The 26633-nt window shown below is 43.9% G+C and overlaps 1 long non-coding RNA gene across 1 annotated transcript in view; it reads right to left on the bottom strand.

The window, feature by feature from the left end:
* Positions 1 to 17724, bottom strand: part of LOC143809721 (uncharacterized) — a 135096-nt gene extending 117372 nt beyond the window's left edge. The window contains exon 1 of the long non-coding RNA XR_013222418.1: positions 17672 to 17724. This is a non-coding gene — a long non-coding RNA (uncharacterized LOC143809721). The remainder of the gene's footprint in view (positions 1 to 17671) is intronic.
* Between the last annotated feature and the right edge of the window lie 8909 nt (positions 17725 to 26633).

Genomic DNA, 26633 nt, shown 5'->3' on the forward strand with positions numbered 1-26633 from the left:
TGAGCCGATTCTTCTGGTGGCCAACTTGCCTGAAGGATACCAAGGACTATGTTCTCTCTTGCGAGGTATGTGCCCGTTACAAGACTCCTCATGTGGCACCTATGGGTCTTCTACAACCATTACCGGTTCCCTCCCGCCCTTGGGGGTCTTTATCAATGGACTTTATTGTGGAGCTGCCTACATCAGGGGGCATGAATACAATCATGGTGGTAGTTGATCACCTGTCTAAAGCTGCTCATTTTGTTCCATGCACCGGCCTCCCCTCAGCTAAAGATACAGTGAACTTGGTTATACAGAATGTCTTTCGGTTGCACGGGGTTCCGGATGAGATCATCTCTGACCGTGGAGTACAGTTCACTTCAAGATTCTGGAAGGGGTTTTGCTCTGCACTCAATATTAATGTCTGTCTCTCTTCTGCTTACCATCCCCAGACAAATTGTCAGACTGAGCGTACCAACCAGACGCTGGAACAATATCTAAGATGCTATGTCAGCCATTTCCAGGATGATTGGTTGGAGTTGTTGCCATTAGCCGAATTTTCATATAATAATTCTCAGAGCGCCTCCACTAAATTTACACCTTTCTTTGCCAATCTGGGTTATCATCCGTGTATTTTACCTAGGTCTCCAATTAATTCTCTGGTTCCGGCAGTGGAGGAAAGGCTGACTGCAATGAGACAAAATCTGGAGGTTCTGAAGGAATCCCTGACCATAGCTCAAGAACGTTATAAGAGATCGGCTGATAGATTCCGTAAACCTGCACCCATGTTCAAGGTAGGAGATTCCATGTGGTTAGCAACTAAGAATCTGAAGTTAAATGTTCCTTCACAAAAACTTGGACAGAAATTCATTGGCCCTTTCAAGATCAACAGTATTGTGAGCTCTGTGGCCTGCCGGCTGAAGCTGCCTAGGACAATGAAGGTACACCCAGTTTTTCATGTATCTTTACTAAAGCCTGTATCTCCTAATACCTTCCAGGGACATGTTGTGCCACCTCCGCAGCCTGTGGTGATTGATGGGCAAGAACAATTTGTGGTGGATGAAATTATTTATTCCAGGATTCGCAGGAATCGGCTCCAATATCTGATAAGATGGCAGGGATATCCCCCTGAGGAAGACTCTTGGGAACCTGTGGAAAACATCAGTGCCCAACAGAAGATTTTTCGTTTTCATCAGAGATTCCCTGAGAAACCAGGTCCAGGATTGTCCTGAGGCCGCTTCTAAGGAGGGAGTAATGTCAGGACTCTGAACATTTTTTACCTTTTGTGCATTACTGCCCTCTTCCAAGATGGCATCTTTGGTCTCATGTGCACTGTGTCTTCCTGCTATAAAACTCCACCCCAGCCTTCAGTCTGTGCTAGAGTATTCTGCCTTGCATCCAGCTCCTGACCTCTGATTACTCCCTGGCTATACACCTGCTCCTGTGAACCTGTGTGGTGATCCTGCTACTCTGCTCTGAGTTCCTGCTGCATACACAAGTTTCCAGTAATCCTCCTTCATCTGCTGCTCGTGTTTACTTCATCTGCATTTGCTGGACATGTAAGCTGCTGCTGCTTTGCAATAACCTGAGACTATTAACCAGGCCTCCCTGGTTGAGCTAAGATATGATTTGAACTGCCTATAAGCATATCTATCTGTGTCTGGACTAAGACAAGGATTTATTCGTGTCAAGTATCCTCTGTTGTGAACTATACTTCTTGGCTCCCTCTTGTGGTCACTAGTGATTTGGCACTTGGATTGTCTTTTACCAGGTTGGTACTCATCTGCTTCGTTAGGCCTGGGGTGTTGCTATTTAAACTTCCTGGATTCTCAGTCCAGTGCCTGGCATCGTTGTAATCAGTTAATTTCTGTTTGCTCCTGTCTTCAGGTCCTGGTTCTTTGCAAGATAAGCTAAGTCCTGCTTTCTTATTTTTGATCATTTGCATTGTTTATATTTTTGTCCAGCTTGTACAAAATGTGATTCCTGATATCGCTGGAAGCTCTAGGGGGCTGATATTCTCCCCCCACACCATTAGTCGGTTTGGGGGTTCTTGGATATTCAGCGTGGATATTTTGCAGGGTTTTTTGCTGACCATATAAGTCATCTTACTATATTCTGCTATTAGTCAGTGGGCCTCTCTTTGCTAAAATCTAGTTCATTCTTACGTTTGTCTTTTCTTCTTACCTCACCGTTATTATTTGTTGGGGGCTTGTATTACTTTGGGGTCTTTTCTCTGGAGGCAAGAGAGGTCTTATTTTCCCTTATAGGGTTAGTTAGTTCTCCGGCTGGCGCGAGACGTCTAGGATCAACGTAGGCACGTTCCCCGGCTACTGTTAGTGTTTGTGCTAGGATCAGGTATATGGTCAGCCTAGTTACCACGTCCCTATGAGCTGGTATTTATGTTTGCAGACTTTGCTGTAATCTCTGAGATCCTTTGCCATTGGGATCATAACAGTATGCCAGGCCAATGAATAGTTAATGCATTGCAGAAGTGGGATTAAAAGAAAAGGAGTTCTGAGGTTTTTTTTTTTCTCCTCTTTCTTCCTTCCCCTTTTTCTCAGAGTGGCTGTAAGCTTTGCTGCAGACATGAATGTTCAGACCTTGATTACTAGTGTGGATCAGCTTGCTGCACGAGTGCAGAGCATTCAGGATTTTGTTGTTAGCAGTCCTATGTCTGAGCCTAAGATACCTATTCCTGAGCTGTTCTCTGGAGATCGATTTAAATTTAGGAATTTTAGGAATAATTGTAAATTGTTTCTATCTTTGAAACCTCGTTCGTCTGGAGATTCAGCTCAGCAAGTTAAAATTGTTATCTCCTTTTTGGGTGGCGACCCTCAGGATTGGGCTTTCTCGTTAGCGCCAGGAGATCCGGCATTGGCGGATATTGATGCGTTTTTTCTGGCGCTCGGATTGCTTTATGAGGAGCCTAATCTTGAAATTCAGGCAGAAAAAGCTCTACTGGCTATCTCTCAGGGCCAGGATGAAGCCGAAGTGTATTGCCAAAAATTTCGGAAATGGTCCGTGCTTACTCAATGGAATGAATGTGCTCTGGCCGCAAATTTCAGAAATGGTCTTTCTGAAGCCATTAAGAATGTGATGGTGGGTTTCACAATTCCTACAAGTCTGAATGATTCTATGGCGCTGGCTATTCAGATTGATCGGCGTTTGCGGGAGCGCAAATCCGCTAATCCTCTGGCGGTGTTGTCTGAACAGACACCTGTTTCAATGCAATGTGATAGAAACCCCGATCCAGCAATGCAATGTGATAGAATCCTGACTAGAACCGAACGACAAAATCATAGACGACGGAATGGGCTGTGTTTTTACTGTGGTGATTCTACACATGTTATATCAGCATGCTCTAGACGCCTAACCAAGGTTCTCAGTCCTGTCTCCATTGGTAATTTGCAGCCTAAATTTATTTTGTCTGTGACTTTAATTTGTTCATTGTCTTCCTACCCTGTTATGGCGTTTGTGGATTCAGGTGCTGCCCTGAGTCTTATGGACTTGTCGTTTGCCAAGCGCTGTGGTTTTGTCCTGGAGCCTTTAAAAGTTCCTATTCCTCTCAGAGGAATTGATGCTACGCCACTGGCGGAAAATAAACCGCAGTATTGGACACAAGTGACCATGTGCATGACTCCTGAACATCGGGACGTGATTCGTTTTCTTGTTCTGCATAAAATGAATGATTTGGTCGTGTTGGGTCTGCCATGGTTACAGACCCATAATCCTGTTTTGGATTGGAAGGCTATGTCGGTGTCGAGTTGGGGTTGTCAGGGAATTCATTGCGATTCTCCGCCGGTGTCTATTGCTACTTCTACTCCTTTAGAGGTTCCTGAGTATTTGTGTGACTATCAGGATGTATTCAGTGAGTCCAGGTCCAGTGCTCTTCCTCCTCATAGGGACTGTGACTGCGCAATAGATTTGATTCCTGGCAGTAAATTTCCTAAGGGACGATTATTTAATTTGTCTGTACCCGAGCATGCCGCAATGCGTTCTTATGTCAAGGAGTCTTTGGAGAAGGGGCATATTCGTCCATCCTCTTCCCATCTTGGTGCGGGATTCTTTTTTGTGGCCAAGAAGGACGGGTCTTTGAGACCTTGTATAGACTATCGGCTTCTGAATAAAATCACTGTTAAGTTTCAGTATCCTTTGCCACTATTGTCAGACTTGTTTGCTCGGATTAAGGGTGCCAAGTGGTTCACCAAGATAGATCTTCGTGGTGCGTACAACCTTGTGCGCATTAGGCAGGGAGATGAATGGAAAACTGCATTCAATACGCCCGAAGGTCATTTTGAATACTTGGTGATGCCCTTTGGGCTCTCTAATGCTCCTTCAGTGTTTCAGTCCTTTATGCATGATATCTTCCGGAAGTATCTGGATAAATTTATGATTGTTTATCTGGATGATATTCTGGTTTTCTCGGATGATTGGGATTCTCATGTAAAGCAGGTCAGGATGGTGTTTCAGGTTTTGCGTGATAATGCTTTGTTTGTGAAGGGCTCAAAGTGTCTCTTTGGAGTGCAGAAGGTTTCCTTTTTGGGTTTTATTTTCTCCCCTTCTGCTGTGGAGATGGACCCAGTCAAGGTCCGAGCTATTCATGATTGGACTCAGCCCACGTCTGTTAAGAGTCTTCAGAAGTTCTTGGGGTTTGCTAATTTCTACCGTCGCTTTATCGCTAACTTTTCTAGCGTTGTTAAACCTTTGACGGATATGACCAAGAAAGGTTCTGATGTGACTAGTTGGGCCCCTGCAGCCGTGGAGGCCTTCCAGGAGCTGAAGCGCCGGTTTACTTCGGCGCCTGTTTTGTGCCAGCCTGATGTCTCACTTCCCTTTCAGGTTGAAGTGGATGCTTCTGAGATCGGTGCTGGGGCTGTTTTGTCGCAGAGAGGCTCTGGTTGCTCTGTGATGAGACCATGTGCTTTTTTCTCTAGGAAGTTTTCGCCTGCTGAGCGGAACTATGATGTTGGTAATCGGGAGTTGTTGGCCATGAAGTGGGCATTTGAGGAGTGGCGTCATTGGCTCGAGGGTGCTAAGCATCGTGTGGTGGTCTTGACTGATCACAAAAATCTGATGTATCTCGAGTCTGCTAAGCGCCTGAATCCTAGACAGGCTCGTTGGTCATTGTTTTTCTCTCGTTTTGACTTTGTGGTCTCGTACCTGCCTGGTTCGAAGAATGTTAAGGCTGATGCTCTTTCTAGGAGCTTTGTGCCTGACTCTCCTGGAGTCTCGGAGCCAGCTGGTATTCTTAAAGAGGGAGTAATCGTGTCGGCCATATCTCCTGATTTGCGACGTGTGTTGCAGAGATTTCAGGCTGGTAGACCTGACTCTTGTCCACCCGACAGACTGTTTGTTCCTGATAAATGGACCAGCAAAGTCATTTCTGAGGTTCATTCCTCGGTGTTGGCAGGGAATCCGGGAATTTTTGGTACCCGAGATTTGGTGGCTAGGTCCTTTTGGTGGCCTTCCTTGTCACGGGATGTGCGGTCATTTGTGCAGTCCTGTGGGACTTGTGCTCGGGCTAAGCCTTGTTGTTCTCGTGCTAGCGGGTTGCTTCTGCCCTTGCCCGTCCCGAAGAGGCCTTGGACACACATTTCCATGGATTTCATTTCTGATCTTCCGGTGTCTCAAGGAATGTCTGTCATCTGGGTGGTGTGTGATCGTTTTTCCAAGATGGTCAATTTGGTACCCTTGCCTAAGTTGCCTTCCTCTTCCGATCTGGTTCCTTTGTTTTTTCAGAATGTGGTTCGTTTACACGGCATTCCGGAGAATATCGTGTCCGACAGAGGATCCCAGTTTGTGTCCAGATTCTGGCGATCTTTTTGTGCTAAAATGGGCATTGATTTGTCGTTTTCATCTGCCTTCCATCCTCAGACTAATGGTCAAACGGAGCAAACTAATCAGACACTGGAGGCTTATTTGAGATGTTTTGTTTCTGCGGACCAGGATGATTGGGTGACCTTCTTGCCATTGGCGGAGTTTGCCCTTAATAATCGGGCTAGTTCCGCTACTTTGGTTTCGCCATTCTTCTGCAACTCTGGTTTTCATCCTCGTTTCTCCTCGGGTCATGTTGAGTCTTCTGACTGTCCTGGGGTGGATTCCGTGGTGGATAGGTTGCAGCGGATTTGGAATCTTGTGGTGGACAACTTGAGGTTGTCACAGGAGAAGGCTCAGCGTTTTGCCAACCGCCGCCGCGGTGTGGGCCCCCGACTTCGTGTTGGGGATTTGGTTTGGTTGTCTTCTCGGTATGTCCCTCTGAAGGATTCCTCTCCTAAGTTTAAGCCTCGCTTTATTGGTCCTTATAAAATTTTGGAAGTTCTTAACCCGGTTTCTTTTCGTTTGGATCTTCCGGTGTCGTTTGCCATTCACAACGTGTTCCATAGGTCTTTGTTGCGGCGGTACGTTGTGCCTGTGGTTCCTGCTGTTGAGCCTCCTGCTCCGGTGTTGGTTGAGGGCGAGTTGGAGTACGTGGTAGAGAAGATCTTGGATTCTCGTCTCTCTAGACGGAGGCTTCAGTATTTGGTCAAATGGAAGGGCTATGGTCAGGAGGATAATTCCTGGGTGGCCGCCTCTGATGTTCATGCGGCCGATTTGGTTCGTGCCTTCCACGCTGCTCATCCTGGTCGCCCTGGTGGTCTTGGTGAGGGTTCGGTGAACCCTCCTTAAAGGGGGGGTACTGTTGTGAACTATACTTCTTGGCTCCCTCTTGTGGTCACTAGTGATTTGGCACTTGGATTGTCTTTTACCAGGTTGGTACTCACCTGCTTCGTTAGGCCTGGGGTGTTGCTATTTAAACTTCCTGGATTCTCAGTCCAGTGCCTGGCATCGTTGTAATCAGTTCATTTCTGTTTGCTCCTGTCTTCAGGTCCTGGTTCTTTGCAAGATAAGCTAAGTCCTGCTTTCTTATTTTTGATCATTTGCATTGATTATATTTTTGTCCAGCTTGTACAAAATGTGATTCCTGATATCGCTGGAAGCTCTAGGGGGCTGATATTCTCCCCCCACACCGTTAGTCGGTTTGGGGGTTCTTGGATATTCAGCGTGGATATTTTGCAGGGTTTTTGCTGACCATATAAGTCATCTTACTATATTCTGCTATTAGTCAGTGGGCCTCTCTTTGCTAAAATCTAGTTCATTCTTACGTTTGTCTTTTCTTCTTACCTCACCGTTATTATTTGTTGGGGGCTTGTATTACTTTGGGGTCTTTTCTCTGGAGGCAAGAGAGGTCTTATTTTCCCTTATAGGGTTAGTTAGTTCTCCGGCTGGCGCGAGACGTCTAGGATCAACGTAGGCACGTTCCCCGGCTACTGTTAGTGTTTGTGCTAGGATCAGGTATATGGTCAGCCTAGTTACCACGTCCCTATGAGCTGGTATTTATGTTTGCAGACTTTGCTGTAATCTCTGAGATCCTTTGCCATTGGGATCATAACAATCCTCTAGAACAACTGTGCTTCATAGACTTTCTGCTTGATTGCATTTTTCTCTGAACACTGCTAAGCTGCGTTTATTATTTGCACCAAGTGTTGTGGACTTGAGTTTCTCTCTGCACCTGTTTGAATCACCGTGTGATAATATAGACTTTACCACTTATAAAACTGTGTCCTGTACTTGTCTTGTTCCACGCAAAGAGTCTCCTGAGTTATCCTCTATAATTATTACACCTGGGTGGGATTAGAACCCAGGACTCCAGCGCTGCAAGGCTGCAGTGCTAACCACTGCGCCACCGTGCTGCCCTTCAACATTGATTTTGCTAGGTTGAATTATTCCGGTTCTATGATTGGCATTTTGCCTTAATTTTTGCTGTGAGTACTCCTAGTCCCGTTTTTCATAGACTCCACTTGACCACATCATCTAGTGTTACAAACTACTCTATGTGAATGGTTGTGTGTTGTTTTGCTGAGGTCCTTGGTCATTTTTTGAGGCATTCATTATGTATTAATAATGTGATTTTTTATGTATAGTTAACTATACATAAATAGTTATAGTTAACTGAATGATGATGAGGTGACTAGTGATGAGCGAGTATACTCTTTGCTCGGGTTTTCCCGAGCACGCTCGGGTGGTCTCCAAGTATTTGTGACTGCTCGGAGATTTAGTTTTCCTTGCCGCAGCTAGATTATTTGCGGCTACTAGACAGCTTGATTACATGTGGGGATTCCCTAGCAACCAGGCAACCCCCACATATACTCAGGCTGGCTAGAAGCTGTAAATCATGCGGCTGGGAAAACAAAAACTAAATCTCCGAGCACTAACAAATACTCGGAGACCACCCGTGCATGCTCGGGAAAACCCGAGCAACGAGTATACTCGCTCATCACTAGAGGTGACCTCTTCTACAAGAAGTAACCTCCAGCTTTTTTTCAAAACAGCTGTAGTGCAAGTATAAGACCATGGCCAAACACTGTATAACCAATAGATAAATGTGAATAATACAACTAACTAAATACCTGCAATAATAGTAAACACTGGTTCGTATAGCTAAATTAAATAAATAAACATGCTAATAGAGAAATGTGGTCACTCCCTGAGGAAGCGGTAGGTGAAACATGTTGGGGTGCATGGCATGGCAATGGGAAGCCGTAGGCCTGTACATGCTAGGGCATTTTATTCATTTACTGTACTTCTTGTTAATTTAGCTAGACCAACCAGTGTTCAATGTTATTGCAGATCTGTAGTTGCACATTATTCATATGATTCTATACTAATTAATTATGTATTTTATATACCTTTTCTCATCACATTCAATCAATTTTTATATTAACAAATTATGTATTTATTGATTTAGTTTCCATATAATTAATTTGGTATATTAAATAATTGTTTTTAGATTATACATATTTAATTTGGCCAATAAAAACACTGGTTCGGTTCATACATTTACCATTATTACTATTTGTAGGATTCATGTTCATGAGATCACTTGGTCCTCTCCCGCTCTCCCATGACTTCTTTAAGTAATCACGTCTTTGTGTTATGTTGTTTTTAGTTTCTTTTGTATTAATAAAATCATGGTTATTAAAGGGAACCTGTCACCTGAATTTGGCGGGACCAGTTTTGGGTCATATGGGCGGGGTTTTCGGGTGTTTGATTCACCCTTTCCTTACCCGCTGGGTGCATGCTGGCTGCAATATTGGATTGAAGTTCATTCTCTCCTCCGGAGTGCACGCCTGCGCAAGACAATATTGTCTTGCACTGGCGTGTACTCCGGAGGACAGAGAATGAACTTCAATCCAATATTGCGGCCAGCATTCAGCCAGCTGGTAAGGAAAGGGTGAATCAAACACCCAAAAACCCCGCCCATATGACCCAAAACTGGTCCCGCCAAATTCAGGTGACAGGTTCCCTTTAAGTAAGATTTTTTTGATTGTTTGATTTATTTACTGGCGTATTTTGGATTATCTAGCTCTAGAGACTATAATGAGTATGCGTTCTATCCTTGAAAATTACAGAGAGAACAAGTGAAAAACAGAAGTCTGAATTAGGCTTTTATATGAGTTCCAATTTATATTCCATCTTTCGTGCCATGATGTAGACATGATCAATTGGCTTTGCCTTACTTTAAACAAAACTTTTCCACACAGAGAAGCTTCCAGATCTTGTTTTTATTGACTGTACAAACTGCTTCCCCATCAGGCTATACACCTATTGTATCTTTTCTTAGTATTCTCTCTAAGGCAGACCCGCAAACCCTTCTTCTAGCCTTGCTTGGTTAGACTGTGCAGTTTGCAGTAGGCATGTCCTAGGGGATAGGCTGAGAAACCCTTTGAAGTCCTTTGTGGAAGCTTCCTAATCTACAGGGAGGGATTATCACTCTGCCAGGAGCACATGACACTTTTGTAATTAATGAGCATCGTAAAATTCTCTTTTTCTATTAGATACCCATTAGTAAACCTGCTCTGGTTGTCATTTCAGACAAAACCATGCATATCCTTTTATATGCCTACATGAAAGGGGATCTCTATCTGACTCATCCTCACTGGCCTAATTGCGTTTGCATTTAATAGTTAAAACCATCTTTCTGTCCCAAACTCCTGATCTTTTGAAGAAGCGGATAAGCTAATTAACTAGTGTGTTACCAAATCAGATTTTTTTTTTTTTTTAGAAAAGTCAAAACTTCAGCATTCACTAAAATTGTTACAGATTTTTTTCACTTCCTGTTATCTTCATCCGTTTGCATTGTACAGTACTTTATTTTGAAATTTCTAGACTTTCCGCAAATTTTAACTAATGATAAACAAATTGATTCAATGCAAATTCAATTAGTGCAGAATTTTTTAGGAGTATTCTAAAGCCGGTAAATTTGTACAATTTACTATTTGCTTTGCATGAATTGCCTAAAATGTACACGGTCATTTTATATATTGCAAAAGATTGCATCAGCCCGAGTAATATCACATGATCTATGGCATGCTTCCCGATAATGCATTGCAGCGATCACTTCACAGTCAATCAGGAAAGATAATCATAGCCAGTATAAATGCCAAGGCAGGGAATGTAGCAGCCATTGTTTTGGTGAATTTGGCTAGTGAGAGAATGTCACATGTAGTGTCGGCATCTCCACCTGCAGTCCCTTTCTCCTTGCAGAGACGCAAGCGTACTCCTTGCCACGTTCCCCGTCTTGCTTCTTCCATGTCTGCTGCTACCCAAGGTGGGTTCATTGCACATGGGTCCCCGAGCACTGTTTTTAGGATGCTCGTGTGCACACTTCCCCTTTCTTAAAGGAGCAGCAGGCATTCCTCAAAAGTGTCCCCAGCCAATAGCTGGAGGACACTTACTATTTAAAGCACCTTCTCCAACATGGAGGTGCCTGTATAATGTTGTGCTCGTATCCCAGCTGCTGCACCTGCCAGTGCTTATCTCTACATCAGCCAGTCCTGCTGCACCTGCCAGTACTCATCCTGCTAGTACTCATGTCTAGGGTTGAGCGAAACGGGTCGGCAATTTTCAGAAGTCGCCGACTTTTGGCAAAGTCGGGTTTCATGAAACCCGACCCGACTCCTGTGTGGGGTCGGCCATGAAGTCGGCGATCTTCTGAATCTGGAATCGGAATTCCAATACCGATTCCCGATATGTTTAGGATATCGGGAATTGGTATCAGAATTCAGATTTAAGTGTAAAAGAAAGAATTAAAATAAAAAATATCGCTATACTTACCATCTGATGCACCCTGGTACTAAGCGGGAACCTTCCTTCCTTAGAATCAGCCTTCCAGGACCTTGCAGTGACGTCGCGGTGACGTCGCGGCTTGTGATTGGTCGTGCGGCCGCCCATGTGACCGCTCGCGCGACCAATCAAAAGCCGCGACGTCACCGTGACGTCACCGAAGGTCCTGGAAGGGCTGATTCTTAGGAAGGAAGGCTGCCGGAAAGAAGCAGGGCGTGTCCGAGGGTGAGTATATACCTAATAGGAATATACTCACCCTCGGCTTCTTTCCGGCAGCCTTCCTTCCTAAGAATCAGCTCTTCCAGGACCTTCGGTGACGTCACGGTGACGTTGCGGCTTGTGATTGGTTGCGCGAGCGGTCACATGGGCGGCCGCGCGACCAATCACAAGCCGCGACGTCACCGCAAGGTCCTGGAAGGCTGATTCTAAGGAAGGAAGGTTCCCGCTTAGTACCAGGGCGCATCAGAGGGTAAGTATGGCGATATTTTTTATTTTAATTCTTTATTTTACACTTAAATATGGATCCCAGGGCCTGAAGGAGAGTTTCCGCTCCTTCAGACCCTGGGAACCATTGGAAACCCAATGCACTGCATTGGGTTTCGAGTTTCGGCCGACCCCGACTTTTTTATAGGATCGGCCGATTTCACTCGACCCGACTTTTGAAAAAGTCGCGTTTCGTGAAACCCGACCCGATCCTATAAATGTAAAGGTCGCTCAACCCTACTCATGTCAATGGCAGCTGGTCCCACTGCACCCGTCAGTGCTCAACTCAACAGCAGCCGCTCCCACTGCACCTGCCAGTTCTCATCTCATCATCAGTTGGTCCTGTTGCACCTGCCAGTGCTCATCTCAACATCAGCCAGTTCAGTTGCACCTGCCAGTTGTCATCTCAATGTCAGCCGATCCCGCTGCAAATGCCAGTGCTAATCTCAATGTCAGCTGGTCCCATCTGCATCTGTGGAAACTGTCATCTTACTCTGCTTGCCTGCATCTGTTGGACATTCCCTCAGGCTATCCAAGCTACCTGTTCCTAGGGGGTCAGCTGCCATCTACCCAAGGTCAGTCCTGGAGTAGCACCTGGACCACCTCCTTTGCCTAGCCTCGGATCTCGGTGTCGTTAGCTGCTGCGAATCCATGGTCAGATTCGGTAAGGATTCTAGTCATGTACCTCCAGGTCTTCCTTGAGCTTCGGCACAGTGGTTCCCAGCCCGTTACATCACAGTTCTCAGCTAAGCCATAAAACACGGACAAACTGTACATACAATGTGTGACAGCACAGAAGTGGAAGTGATTAGTGTGTGAGGAAAATGGAATAGTTTGATCAATTTCTCAGGACAATGTAATTGAAAAATTTGAGGCTTTGGTGAACTTTTGACTTGCAGTGAATTGATTCTCCAATTTCCATTGAAAAATTGTAAATTCAAATATCAAGATATTTGATTATTTTTCAGTTAACCCTTAGCTATAAGCATATTGAGTCATCTTCTTTCCATGCATAAATTATATTCCCTGGTCATTTGTACAGTCCTTAGAAGGTCCATCTCATGACCATGTACATGTTCATAAAACCATATCTAAGGTATGTTTTTTTCTAAGTGAAATCTGTCAACTTTTCCAGCCTACTATTACAAATAGGTCCCATCACCTCATTTATTAATGAAATCACCCATCTTTTTATATCACTATAGCCCTTTATATTAAAGTCCGGAGCCTAAAAATGAATGAAAAAGTTGCAAAATATTTACCAGACAAAAATAAATGGCATTTTTGATCTTGCACAAAATTCATGAACCACATTGGCCATTTTCAAGAATTTTGTGCAAAAAATGTCAACGAATAACATGGCATAAAAAAGAAGAGTGGTTTAAAAAGATTTAAATGATGTTTGGGGCACATATTGATTTGCCTATCTTTTCCTAAACCCTAAATTGTGTCTGCTCTTTCAGCTGCTGCTTGATATTGAGTATTGCACCCTACATTGTAACGAAGGAGTGGACCAGATGCTTGTTATAATGGATTTGCTTTCAAGCAAAGTCTGAGTTTGTTGATTTGCCAACTTTTTCCTTTCAGGATGTATTTCGTTTTCTTCTTTTGTAAAGGTTGGATGTTTCCTGTGAAAAATATATTATTCTCAATCCCTGGAGTTTTGTACAGATTTTTCATTATGGACCATTGTGACCTGTGTGATATGTTACACAGTCAGGATGTGTCAGATGTGATCGATTTAATAAAGGACAATTAATATTTCATTGGTAGCTTGCCAGAACACAGAGAGCAGCTAGAAACTGCATTTTGTTTAGTACTCACCATATAGTTCAGTTTTAATTCTTTCTATAATTGTTGATAGATACAAGACATGAAGGAGTATTAAGCATTAATACTTTAACAAATTTTGAACAGATTCCGTAGTAGAACATCCAGAAATATGTCTCTCTCAGCTACGGAGAGTTACAAGGTCTAAATACAATGTGTATAACATAACATTTCATGACATTTTTGAAACTTGTCCTGATTAGTCCATGTATATATAGGTAGACGAGATGTTAAAGGGAACCTCACAACTGATACATGGTGTCTGATCCACGGGACGCATATATAAGACACTGGCTATATGATTACAGCTATGAATGTTTGACGATGAAACATGGCATTTCACAAAAAAACATTCTTTAAAAGATTTCTGGGGACCGACCCACAGGGAATACTAGTCAGGTCCCCAGGGGCTTTTCTCCGTCCGCTGCCAATGACTTGTAGGTGTCTCCCTGTACACGTACGCAAGGAGAGACCTGTCACTCAATGTCAGTGGGTGGAGAGAAGCGGCGGAGGACCCGCCTGTCCGACTAGTCTCCCATGCAGCTTGGTCTCCAGTGGCTTTTGATGTATGTTTTTTTCTGAAACACCAGAATCAAACATTTCTGGTTGAAATCATACAGCCAGTGCCTGATACGTGCTGCCTGTGGATTGACCAGCATGTAACAGCTGTCATGTTCCCTTTAAAAGGAACTTGTCTTGTCCAGAATCACTATTAGCTTGCAGATATTGAATTTAATCTACAGGTAAGTGGCTTTACAATCCTGCCTCCTTGCCCTACTGGAGCAGCGGCTACAGGGAGACAATGATGTTATATCCTCCCTTGAGCCACTTGCGTCCAGTCATCAGGGTGGTGCAGTGAGTGGCTACAGCCATCAGTAACTATACAGTGAACGTGCAGTAATGACTCCCTCGCACTTTGATAGCCTAGTTTGGACACATGCTATACACATATGCTGCATGACAAGCTCTTAACCAAAGTGCCAGAGAGATTACAGCACTCATTGTGTAGTGATTGTAACTGCTCCCTGCTCCCTGCACCACCGTAATAAAAGTTCATTTTCTCCCTGCACCTGCTGATCCAGTAAGGCATGAAGGCAGAGAGTTTAAATGCTATTTCCCTGCAGACTAACCACATATCTGCAAAGTAAATAACATTTCTGGAAATGACAAGTTCACTTTAAGCCCTCTATGTCTAGATTTCAGTAGGTCTGATTCCCACAATTGTTTAGCATGCATAAACGTACAGGTTTACATATATCACACATATGCACAGACATATCAAAAAATGAACAAATATATATATGTATATATACTCGTATACATTTACAGTGGGTACGGAAAGTATTCACACCCTTTACATTTTTCACTCTTTGTTTCATTTCAACCATTTGGTAGCTGAGTAATGGCCATCACTAACAAATACATACCGGCCATTACTATCATGGGTAATGATCTCAAATGGCACAATTACATTTTGATTAAAGATATACAGTATTTAAAGCTTTTTAGAGGCCCATTTTCTGTATTCTTTTTGGCCCTGCAATTTCTCCTTTCACCTTTAGATGGTAAAACATGACCCATTCATGTAGCTGACAGATCTCCATCGTGCTATGTGATTTGGGAGGTGTAAGGAGCCCATACATATTACATAATGCTCATATAAATTGGCTGATTTCAAACATTGCAAATGATCATTCGCAGAACAAAATTCTATATTGTCCAATGTGGTATCTGATATGTTTGGGATGAGCTTAAACACCAAGATTCTAACTACCCTGATCCAGTGTTATATATACACGGTGATTTGCTCAATATTAGATATAACTCCCCCTAGGGGATACTGTACCATTTACTATTAAATATATCACAAGAGGGTTTGATCAAGAAATACACTGATCTCAACCATGGTACCATAATAAACACTTTTTATTAGAAAATTATTTTTAAAAACAACATTTAAATGTAATTGCAAGAAAGGGTCCTGGAACCACAAGAAAGGGACCGATGTACCACCTGATCCAGTGTGTAGTTCGTTCCTCAGGGGCACTTCTGCCCTGGCAATCCTTTGTCTGGCATCCTGGCCTTCTCTGCTGCTTACCCAGCCACTGCGATATCATGGAGTCCACTGTGCCACAATGTCATATCATCACAGGAGCCTAAGAAGCAGCAGAGTGGCCCGGACTGCAGGTCAAATGATTGCCGGCATAGAGGTAAATCTTGCCCTATGCCAACAGCCGTGGACAGCATTGGCCAACAGCCTAGGGCAATCAAATATTTTTTGTCGATCTCTATTTTGGAGTTATTGATCAATGATGAACAATCATTCATTGGCCCATTTTAAAGAGTAACCATCATTTTCAATTTTTATTTCGTAACTCAATAGCACACATGAAAATAATTAACCTTGTAATATATCTTATAGGAGAATTCATTTTTTTCTCGATAATTCATACTCAATTTAGGGGTAAAAATTGTAAAATCTGTATTGATTGAGATAGGAGATGACGGTTGGTGCTTATAAGATTCTCTGGAGAGGAGGGAGGAGCTAGAGGTGGAGCCAGACATTCTACTGCAAGATCTCCTGAAGTTACAGTTCTCCATAGAACTTTATGAGCACTAACTGTCATTTCCTATTTCAGTAGTGTTACTATCTGTCTTCAGCGAACACAGATTTTACACGTGGATTGAGAATTTTGAGAATGAAAGATCAATCCAGTAGGAGAAAGAAGCGGATTTCTCCAAAAAACATATATCACAAAGTTGATTTCTAAAAAAAAGAAAAAAAAAATTACGATTACTCTTTTAGTGCCACCAGGGTGTTGAATATATAGTACAGATCTGAAATGTGTAGCTGGCTGGAAATCTTGAAATGGGAGCGGCCAGCTGGATCAGTCCCGTTACTTAGGGCATTGCTGTCCCGCTAATGGTGGATGATCGGGGAGGTTAGATTCTCTCCGGTGAGAACATCGGACCATTTCTCATGGGCAGGTTCACACACTGAGTCTATGATTTCAAATGAAAACTATTTCTGCAGTCAGTCTTAGAAAAAAAAAGAAAGTTTTCTCCTCAAATTCCTTTTATCCCAAGTGGATCTTTAACTATAAAAACTCTGCCATGTAATTCTTTTCGAGTTTCCCACAAAAGAATCTTTTTGTTCCTTTAGCTTTGTTGATAAAATAGTTGAAAAGTTCAGATGTTGCTGTATGTTTGAAGAAGCCTCACCCTCAGTTAAAGGGCCGTGTTCCCGAATCTGATGAACATGCTCGTACTATGGAGCTGTCGAGTTTCAAACTTAGTTTTCATGAAAGGTCATTTTATGAGAGCGCACGTATCAAATCATTGCATGGCGTCATACAGCAGAACTTTTTTTTTAGGGAAATGTTAAAGGAGGACAACCATATTTACCTGTGATCACCATTTAAAAGGAGATGTTTTGTCAGAACCTGTTGTGTAAATCAGCTTTTTTTGTTTTACATGTACATTATCATGCAAAACTTTTGACACCCCTTTCCATGCAGTGATTTTTCATGTTCTTATCAGAATGTGCACATTGTAGATTCAGGCTGAAAGCAATAAAACCAGAAAGGGACACATTTGGGAACAAGGCGTAAAAAAACACACATGAAGTAAACAAGTTAAGCCATAGATTCCTTAAAGTACCCCCTTGTATTTTGATGACAGCTTTACACCCTCTTTGCATTCTTTCTAGAAGCTTCATTGCTTAAACACCTGGAATTACTTTTATTTACAAGGAATCTGTCAGCAGAGTTTTTCTATGTAATCTGAGGGCAGCATGAGGTATGGGTTGAGACACTGATTTCAGAGATATGTTACATGTTAGGTTGTGTACTGTTGTTTCCATACAATGGAGGTTTTATCAGCAGGAGATTATCACTGCCTTGACTACATGGCATGTGATCCCTGGTCAGACCACACCCCCTCCTGTGATAAGCTCACTATCTTTGGACATAGTATATACAGAGCCTGGCGTGAGCAGGAGAAGCTTGCTGAGCTCTACTTTATTACTCAATCTAAAAACTCTACTGAGTAAAGAGGAGTGACAGTCCATCATTAATTTACGGTAAGAAACTCAGTCAGTCTGGGAAATTGCTGTAACCTTTAAGGTATCTTCAAGTGCTGTCATGAAAACTATCAATCACAATGATGAAACTGGTTCTCACGAGGACCGCTACAGGAAAGGAAGACCAAGAATTACCTGTGCTGCAGGTTCATCAGGATTACCAGACACATTCTCAACATCAACTCTCCAGAGGAGACTGCAAGAAGCAAGCCTTTGGGGTTGAATTCCTGCAAAGTGGAAACTACTGAGGATCACAAACAACAAAAGACTAGTAAACAACAAAAAGACAAGATACTAGATTAATGGAAATCTGCACTGTCATCTAATAAGTAAAATGTTGAGATTTTTTATGCCAATAGCAAGGAGTGTTGCCAGGGTCTTTAAAGATCAAGACATGATATAGATCCACTCCCAAATAAATATATAAATAAATATCTATATACTGTATATGTGAAGAATATTGGAGATATAATTCCATGCCAATAGTTTGTATCCTACTTGGCATGGCATTATAAAAACCCCTTCAGTGTGCAGTTGTAACAGTAGCAATAATAGAGGGGGTCGAGAGTCAAAGGGCTGTGAGTGACAGGTTTCAAAGCTTGACCAGGTCAGAGCAGAACAAAAGGCTTATTCGCCATTAAAGATGAGCAAACCTTTCAAGGTTCAGTTCAGATCAGCGATCATCCCGATGTTTGCTGAAAGGTTTGTCGAACATATCCGAACCCCTTTGAATTTAATGGGAGGAAAAAACAAATGCAGAGACAGCAGCTTCAAGGGGGCCAAAAAGCTGCCAAAACACCTCAAATTAGTGAAAGACACCAGGAAAAGTGTAATCAATTGACCCAGGGTAAAAATAGTATAATTAAGCAGCATGGATGCATGGGACAGGGACTGAGACAGTACTTGGACTAGTTTTTCTAGTTTAAACATTGATCCGTAACAGATGGATGAGTGGCAGATGTAGGACTGAGGTCTAAGGGGTAAGGGTTCTCCTTGAGGAGAGTGACATACCAGCTCTGGCTTGTCAAGGTAAGGAGGCTTATCCTCCGTGCAATGCTCCTCTGGAAAATGTAATATGCAAATTGCCTTTTCAGAGAAAACGAGGACTTGAACTCTATAGCGCCACCTGTTGGAAGTAGTGATCCTACAAGTCACAATCAACCCTTTAACGGGTCTTGAAATATGACTTAGGATAAAAGCCAAATCAGTGTCTCAATTTGCAGACACAGTGTTTCAGGCTATTTGCCCTCGTCAGTGCAAAATAAGACTCCTTACCTTGACAAGCAAGAGCTGGTATGTCACTCTCCACAAGAAGAATCCTTACCCCTTAGACCTCAGTCCAGAGCCTCTCGCCTAGCCAGATCAGTTGTAATAATTATATGGGTACTACGGAATCTGATAGCATGGGATAAAGCCAGTCTGAGAACAAAGTTGCAGCAAAAGATGTATTTACTCAAAAACAGAAATGTAAACAGAACTAAGATATTTCTGCAACTGTAACGAAGTCCTCAGCTCTATATAGAAAATAGCCAACAGGATAGCAAACAAAACATAGTACAGATATTCTTGCAATTGTAACGAGGTCCTCAGCTCTATATAGAAAATCACAGCAAACTGAGTAGCAGGGCGCGACCGCTAATGTAAACCAGTCCAGCAAGGAAATTATGTGGAAGTAAACAAGACACTTGAACAAGGAAGTCCAATAAGGTTATAGTGCAAATGCACACAGTATTTAAATGATGAAGTCCAGCAACACTTGCTCATACGTGTGCACAGTTCTTGTTAGTAGGAGTCCAATAGTTCACAGATGATGCGTCATGTGAATGACGTCCTAGAAAAAAGAGGATGAGGGGAGAAAGAGGGAGAGCGCCATCTAAGCGTAGTAGATGAGTAGAACTTTCTTGGAGAGAAAACACAGCTTGAATCTTGCTCACCTGGTGTGGTGCAAAGAGGCACAACACTGGGAAAAGTTTTGTACACAAAGGAAATCCTTCCACTGGTGTGCTGCTCGTCATGGCAGTTCCAGAGGCGAGAGGTAGCTGAATGGAGTGAGGCAGATCTGAGTAGTGAGCAGCAGAAGCAGGGAGTTAACCAGCAAACAGGCAGATGCTCAGGAGCCAGCAGCACAAAATATTCAGGCACAGGTGAACACAAGACCCGGACTTAAATAATCAGGACAGACAGGAAGATCCATGACAGGGCAAGATCCAAGACTCCATCTTGGATCAGGGCGAACAGACACCAGGAAAGTCGGGAATCCTTGCATCAGTTCTCATACTTTGCACTGATGAGGCAAAAACAGCAGCAGTAGTGTATGTGGCCAAAGCAATTTCCATGAGTCGTTTCACACATTTTTAGACCAGCCCGTGCACCAGCAGAAAAAAGTACAAGTCTGACAAATAGTGAACGACTGGTGAGGATGGTGCAGGAGTATCTCAAGCTCAATATCAATTCCATCAGGGGGATTTAAACCCTTTGGCATTTTGGTCTTTAAAAAGCTTACCTGTCAATCTTGTCATGCCCAGCAGCCAGCATTCTCTCAGAACTTGTCTTCAGCTATGCTGCTGATGTCCTGAGGGATAAGTGCATCCGACTGTCCACTGAAAGTGCAGACCACCTAACTTTCATACAGATAAACAAGTCATAAATCTCCAATGACTTTTAGGCCATGTGCACACGTTCAGGATTTTTCGCGTTTTTTTCGCGTTTTTTCGCTATAAAAACGTGATAAAAATGCGAAAAAAACGCTTACGTATGCCTCCTATTATTTACAGGGTATTCCGCATTTTTTGTGCAAATGTGGCATTTTTTTCCGCGAAAAAATTGCATCGCGGAAAAAAAGCAACATGTTCATTAAAAATGCGGAATTGCGGGGATTCCGCACACCTAGGAGTGCATTGATCTGCTTACTTCCCACACAGGGCTATGCCCACCATGCGGGAAGTAAGCAGATTATGTGCGGTTGGTACCCAGGGTGGAGGAGAGGAGACTCTCCTTCACGGACTGGGCACCATATAATTGGTAAAAAAAAAAGAATTAAAATAAAAAATAGTGATATACTCACCCTCTGATGGCCCCTGAAGTGTTCCCGCCTCTCCGGTGCATGCTCTCTCTTCCGTTCCTATAGATGGTGTGGTTCAGGACCTGTGATGACGTCGCTGTCTTGTGATTGGTCGCGTGACCTGACCGCTCATGTGACTCACGCGACCAATCACAAGCCGCGACGTCATCGAAGTTCCTGAACCACACCGGCATCTATAGGAACGGACGCCGCTGAGGAGATTGGCTGTCTGCAAAGGGTGAGTATAACCATTTTTTTATTTGTTTTATTATTTTTAAACATTCTATCTTTTACTATAGATGCTGCATAAGCAGCATCTATAGTAAAAAGTTGGTTACACTTGTCAAACAGTATGTTTGACAAGTGTGACCAACCTGTCAGTCAGTTTTCCAAGCGATGCTACAGATCGCTTGGAAACCTTTAGCATTCTGCAAGCTAATTACGCTTGCAGAATGCTAAAAAAAACGCAAAAAAAAACAGAAAAAAAAACGCAAAAAAAAAAATGCGGATTTCTTGCAGAAAATTTCCGGTTTTCTTCAGGAAATTTCTGCAAGAAATCCGGACGTGTGCACATACCCTTATACTCCAGTAGCAGACTGGATAGACTAGGCGATTGTGTAGTTTTTAATGTGCTGCATTGATCTTGCTTTATTCCAGTCTGTGACACCTTTGTCATGGCTTTTGTGCCTGCTGTTGCTACTGATGCTGATGTTACTAACAATTTTTTGAAATGTGGAGACTCCAAGTTGTGTCTCTGTAAGGAGGTGGCAGTGACCCTCGTGTGCTTCCTCTCTCCTGAACACTGAGCACATGTGTCACGTGCGGCACCCTGACAGTTATTCATGTTCCCTGATGCTAATGTTCAGTGTCATATATTGTAATGTGATGCATTTTTTATATACTGAGAATAGGATAGATAAGAGTATTAGTTAAGGCACAGGATGCAAGGAGTTAAGTAGATGGGAGGGGCAAAGAGCAGAGCAGCACAGAGCAGGGAGATATAGTACAGCGCCCCAGAGTCCTGGTTGCTGCAGTAATGTCGCTCTTCCACCAGGGGGAGTGATATTACGTCTGATGGTACTAAAGGAGTTCACCTTGCCAGGTATCACAAGTCACACACTACACCTCACACTCCAGTCCACCAGGGGGAGCCTTGCTTCTATCTATTAGGGCACCCCTCACACACGGGTAAAACTGGTGGGTTGGATAGGAAGTTAGTCAGAAGCTGCCTGGGTTTGACCCAGAGAGGACCTGTCAGGCAGACAGGGGGAAAAGGAAGAATATCTGAGCTGCAGACAGAGTGTCAGGACTCTGAACATTTTTTACCTTTTGTGCATTACTGCCCATTTCCAACATGGCGTCTTTGGTCTCATGTGTGTTATGTTTGGCTGGTGGTTAGGAGCACTAGAAATGACCAGATGACCAAACTAGCAATACGGGACGAGCTCTGGGAAGTGGGAGCTCTACTGACCGCAACCCCTAATCCTATCACAACAACTAGAAACAGCCGTGGAGCGTTCCCGACTCTACCCAGATGCCTCTTCACAGCCCAAGAGCCAACCACCCCCAAAGATAGAAAATACAGCCTACCGTGCCTCAGAGAAATTCCCCAAAGAAATAGGCAGCCCCCACATATATTGACTGTGAGTTAAGATGGAAGTCACAAACACAGGAATGAAATAGAATTCAGCATAGGAGGCCAGACTAACTAAACAGACAGAGGATAGAATAGGTATCTTTGCGGTCAGCATAAAAAACTAACAAAAAACCACGCAGAGGGTGCAAAAGAAACCACCGCACCGACTCACGGCGCGGTGGTGCCACTGTTATGGTTCTCAATGGCAAGAGAACATAGGCCAGCAAACATAAGAACTAGCTCTTGGAAGGATGGAAACTAAACTGACCATGAACTAAACCTGCCGCACAACTAACAGTAGCCGGGTAGCGTAGCCTGCATTTTATCCCTAGACGCCCAGCGCCGGCCGGAGGACTAACTAATCCTGGCAGAGGAAAATATAGTCCTGGCTCACCTCTAGAGAAATTTCCCCGAAAGGCAGACAGAGGCCCCCACAAATATTGGCGGTGATTTTAGATGAAATGACAAACGTAGTATGAAAATAGGTTTAGCAAAATTGAGGTCCGCTTACTAGATAGCAGGAAGACAGAAAGGGCACTTTCATGGTCAGCTGAAAACCCTATCAAAAAACACCATCCTGAAATTACTTTAAGACTCTAGTATTAACTCATAACATCAGAGTGGCAATTTCAGATCACAAGAGCTTTCCAGACACAGAAACGAAACTACAGCTGTGAACTGGAACAAAATGCAAAAACAAACAAGGACTAAAGTCCAACTTAGCTGGGAGTTGTCTAGCAGCAGGAACATGCACAGAAAGGCTTCTGATTACAATGTTGACCGGCATGGAAGTGACAGAGGAGCAAGGCTAAATAGCGACTCCCACATCCTGATGGAAACAGGTGAACAGAGAGGATGATGCACACCAGTTCAATTCCACCAGTGGCCACCGGGGGAGCCCAAAATCCAATTTCACAACAGTACCCCCCCCTCAAGGAGGGGGCACCGAACCCTCACCAGAACCACCAGGGCGATCAGGATGAGCCCTATGAAAGGCACGGACCAAATCGGAGGCATGAACATCAGAGGCAGTCACCCAAGAATTATCCTCCTGACCGTATCCCTTCCATTTGACCAGATACTGGAGTTTCCGTCTGGAAACACGGGAGTCCAAGATTTTTTCCACAACGTACTCCAACTCGCCCTCAACCAACACCGGAGCAGGAGGCTCAACGGAAGGCACAACCGGTACCTCATACCTGCGCAATAATGACCGATGAAAAACATTATGAATAGAAAAAGATGCAGGGAGGTCCAAACGGAAGGACACAGGGTTAAGAATCTCCAATATCTTGTACGGGCCGATGAACCGAGGCTTAAACTTGGGAGAAGAAACCCTCATAGGGACAAAACGAGAAGACAACCACACCAAGTCCCCAACACAAAGCCGAGGACCAACCCGACGCCGGCGGTTGGCAAAAAGCTGAGTCTTCTCCTGGGACAACTTCAAATTGTCCACTACCTGCCCCCAAATCTGATGCAACCTCTCCACCACAGCATCCACTCCAGGACAATCCGAAGATTCCACCTGACCAGAAGAAAATCGAGGATGAAACCCCGAATTACAGAAAAAGGGAGACACCAAGGCGGCAGAGCTGGCCCGATTATTGAGGGCAAACTCCGCTAAAGGCAAAAAAGCAACCCAATCATCCTGATCTGCAGACACAAAACACCTCAAATATGTCTCCAAGGTCTGATTCGTCCGCTCGGTCTGGCCATTAGTCTGAGGATGGAAAGCAGACGAGAAAGACAAATCTATGCCCATCCTAGCACAGAATGCTCGCCAAAATCTAGACACGAATTGGGTACCTCTGTCAGAAACGATATTCTCCGGAATACCATGCAAACGGACCACATTTTGAAAAAACAGAGGAACCAACTCGGAAGAAGAAGGCAACTTAGGCAGGGGAACCAAATGGACCATCTTAGAGAAACGATCACACACCACCCAGATGACAGACATCTTCTGAGAAACAGGAAGATCCGAAATAAAATCCATCGAGATGTGCGTCCAGGGCCTCTTCGGGATAGGCAAGGGCAACAACAATCCACTAGCCCGAGAACAACAAGGTTTGGCCCGAGCACAAACGTCACAAGACTGCACGAAGCCTCGCACATCTCGAGACAGGGAAGGCCACCAGAAGGACCTTGCCACCAAATCCCTGGTACCAAAGATTCCAGGATGACCTGCCAACGCAGAAGAATGAACCTCAGAAATGACTTTACTGGTCCAATCATCAGGAACAAACAGTCTACCAGGTGGGCAACGATCAGGTCTATCCGCCTGAAACTCCTGCAAGGCCCGCCGCAGGTCTGGAGAAACGGCAGACAATATCACTCCATCCTTAAGGATACCTGTAGGTTCAGAATTACCAAGGGAGTCAGGCTCAAAACTCCTAGAAAGGGCATCCGCCTTAACATTCTTAGAACCCGGCAGGTAGGACACCACAAAATTAAACCGAGAGAAAAACAACGACCAGCGCGCCTGTCTAGGATTCAGGCGTCTGGCGGACTCAAGATAAATTAGATTTTTATGGTCAGTCAATACCACCACCTGATGTCTAGCCCCCTCAAGCCAATGACGCCACTCCTCAAAAGCCCACTTCATGGCCAAAAGCTCCCGATTCCCAACATCATAATTCCGCTCGGCGGGCGAAAATTTACGCGAGAAAAAGGCACAAGGTCTCATCACGGAGCAATCGGAACTTCTCTGCGACAAAACTGCCCCAGCTCCGATTTCAGAAGCGTCGTCCTCAACCTGAAAAGGAAGAGCAACATCAGGCTGACGCAACACAGGGGCGGAAGAAAAGCGGCGCTTAAGCTCCCGAAAGGCCTCCACAGCAGCAGGGGACCAATCAGCAACATCAGCACCCTTCTTAGTCAAATTAGTCAATGGTTTAACAACATCAGAAAAACCAGCAATAAATCGACGACAAAAGTTAGCAAAGCCCAAAAATTTCTGAAGACTCTTAAGAGAAGAGGGTTGCGTCCAGTCACAAATAGCCTGAACCTTGACAGGATCCATCTCGATGGAAGAGGGGGAAAAAATATATCCCAAAAAGGAAATCTTTTGAACCCCAAAAACGCACTTAGAACCCTTCACACACAAGGAATTAGACCGCAAAACCTGAAAAACCCTCCTGACCTGCTGGACATGAAAGTCCCAGTCATCCGAAAAAATCAAAATATCATCCAGATACACAATCATAAATTTATCCAAATAATCACGGAAAATGTCATGCATAAAGGACTGAAAGACTGAAGGGGCATTTGAAAGACCAAAAGGCATCACCAAATACTCAAAGTGGCCCTCGGGCGTATTAAATGCGGTCTTCCACTCATCCCCCTGCTTAATTCGCACCAAATTATACGCCCCACGGAGATCTATCTTAGAGAACCACTTGGCCCCCTTTATGCGAGCAAACAAATCAGTCAGCAGTGGCAACGGATATTGATATTTAACCGTGATTTTATTCAAAAGCCGATAATCAATGCACGGCCTCAAAGAGCCATCTTTCTTAGCCACAAAGAAAAAACCGGCTCCTAAGGGAGATGACGAAGGACGAATATGTCCCTTTTCCAAGGACTCCTTTATATATTCTCGCATAGCAGCATGTTCAGGCACAGACAGATTAAATAAACGACCCTTAGGGTATTTACTACCCGGAATCAAATCTATGGCACAATCGCACTCCCGGTGCGGAGGTAATGAACCAAGCTTAGGTTCTTCAAAAACGTCACGATATTCAGTCAAGAATTCAGGAATCTCAGAGGGAATAGATGATGAAATGGAAACCACAGGTACGTCCCCATGCGTCCCCTTACATCCCCAGCTTAACACAGACATAGCTTTCCAGTCAAGGACTGGGTTATGAGATTGCAGCCATGGCAATCCAAGCACCAACACATCATGTAGGTTATACAGCACAAGAAAGCGAATAATCTCCTGGTGATCCGGATTAATCCGCATAGTTACTTGTGTCCAGTATTGTGGTTTATTGCTAGCCAATGGGGTGGAGTCAATCCCCTTCAGGGGTATAGGAGTTTCAAGAGGCTCCAAATCATACCCACAGCGTTTGGCAAAGGACCAATCCATAAGACTCAAAGCGGCGCCAGAGTCGACATAGGCATCCGCGGTAATAGATGATAAAGAACAAATCAGGGTCACAGATAGAATAAACTTAGACTGTAAAGTGCCAATTGAAACAGACTTTTCAAGCTTCTTAGTACGCTTAGAGCATGCTGATATAACATGAGTTGAATCACCGCAATAGAAGCACAACCCATTCTTTCGTCTAAAATTCTGCCGTTCACTTCTGGACAGAATTCTATCACATTGCATATTCTCTGGCGTCTTCTCAGTAGACACCGCCAAATGGTGCACAGGTTTGCGCTCCCGC

The sequence above is a fragment of the Ranitomeya variabilis genome, chromosome 2, assembly GCF_051348905.1.
Source record: "Ranitomeya variabilis isolate aRanVar5 chromosome 2, aRanVar5.hap1, whole genome shotgun sequence".
NCBI classification, from domain to species: Eukaryota; Metazoa; Chordata; class Amphibia; order Anura; family Dendrobatidae; genus Ranitomeya; species Ranitomeya variabilis.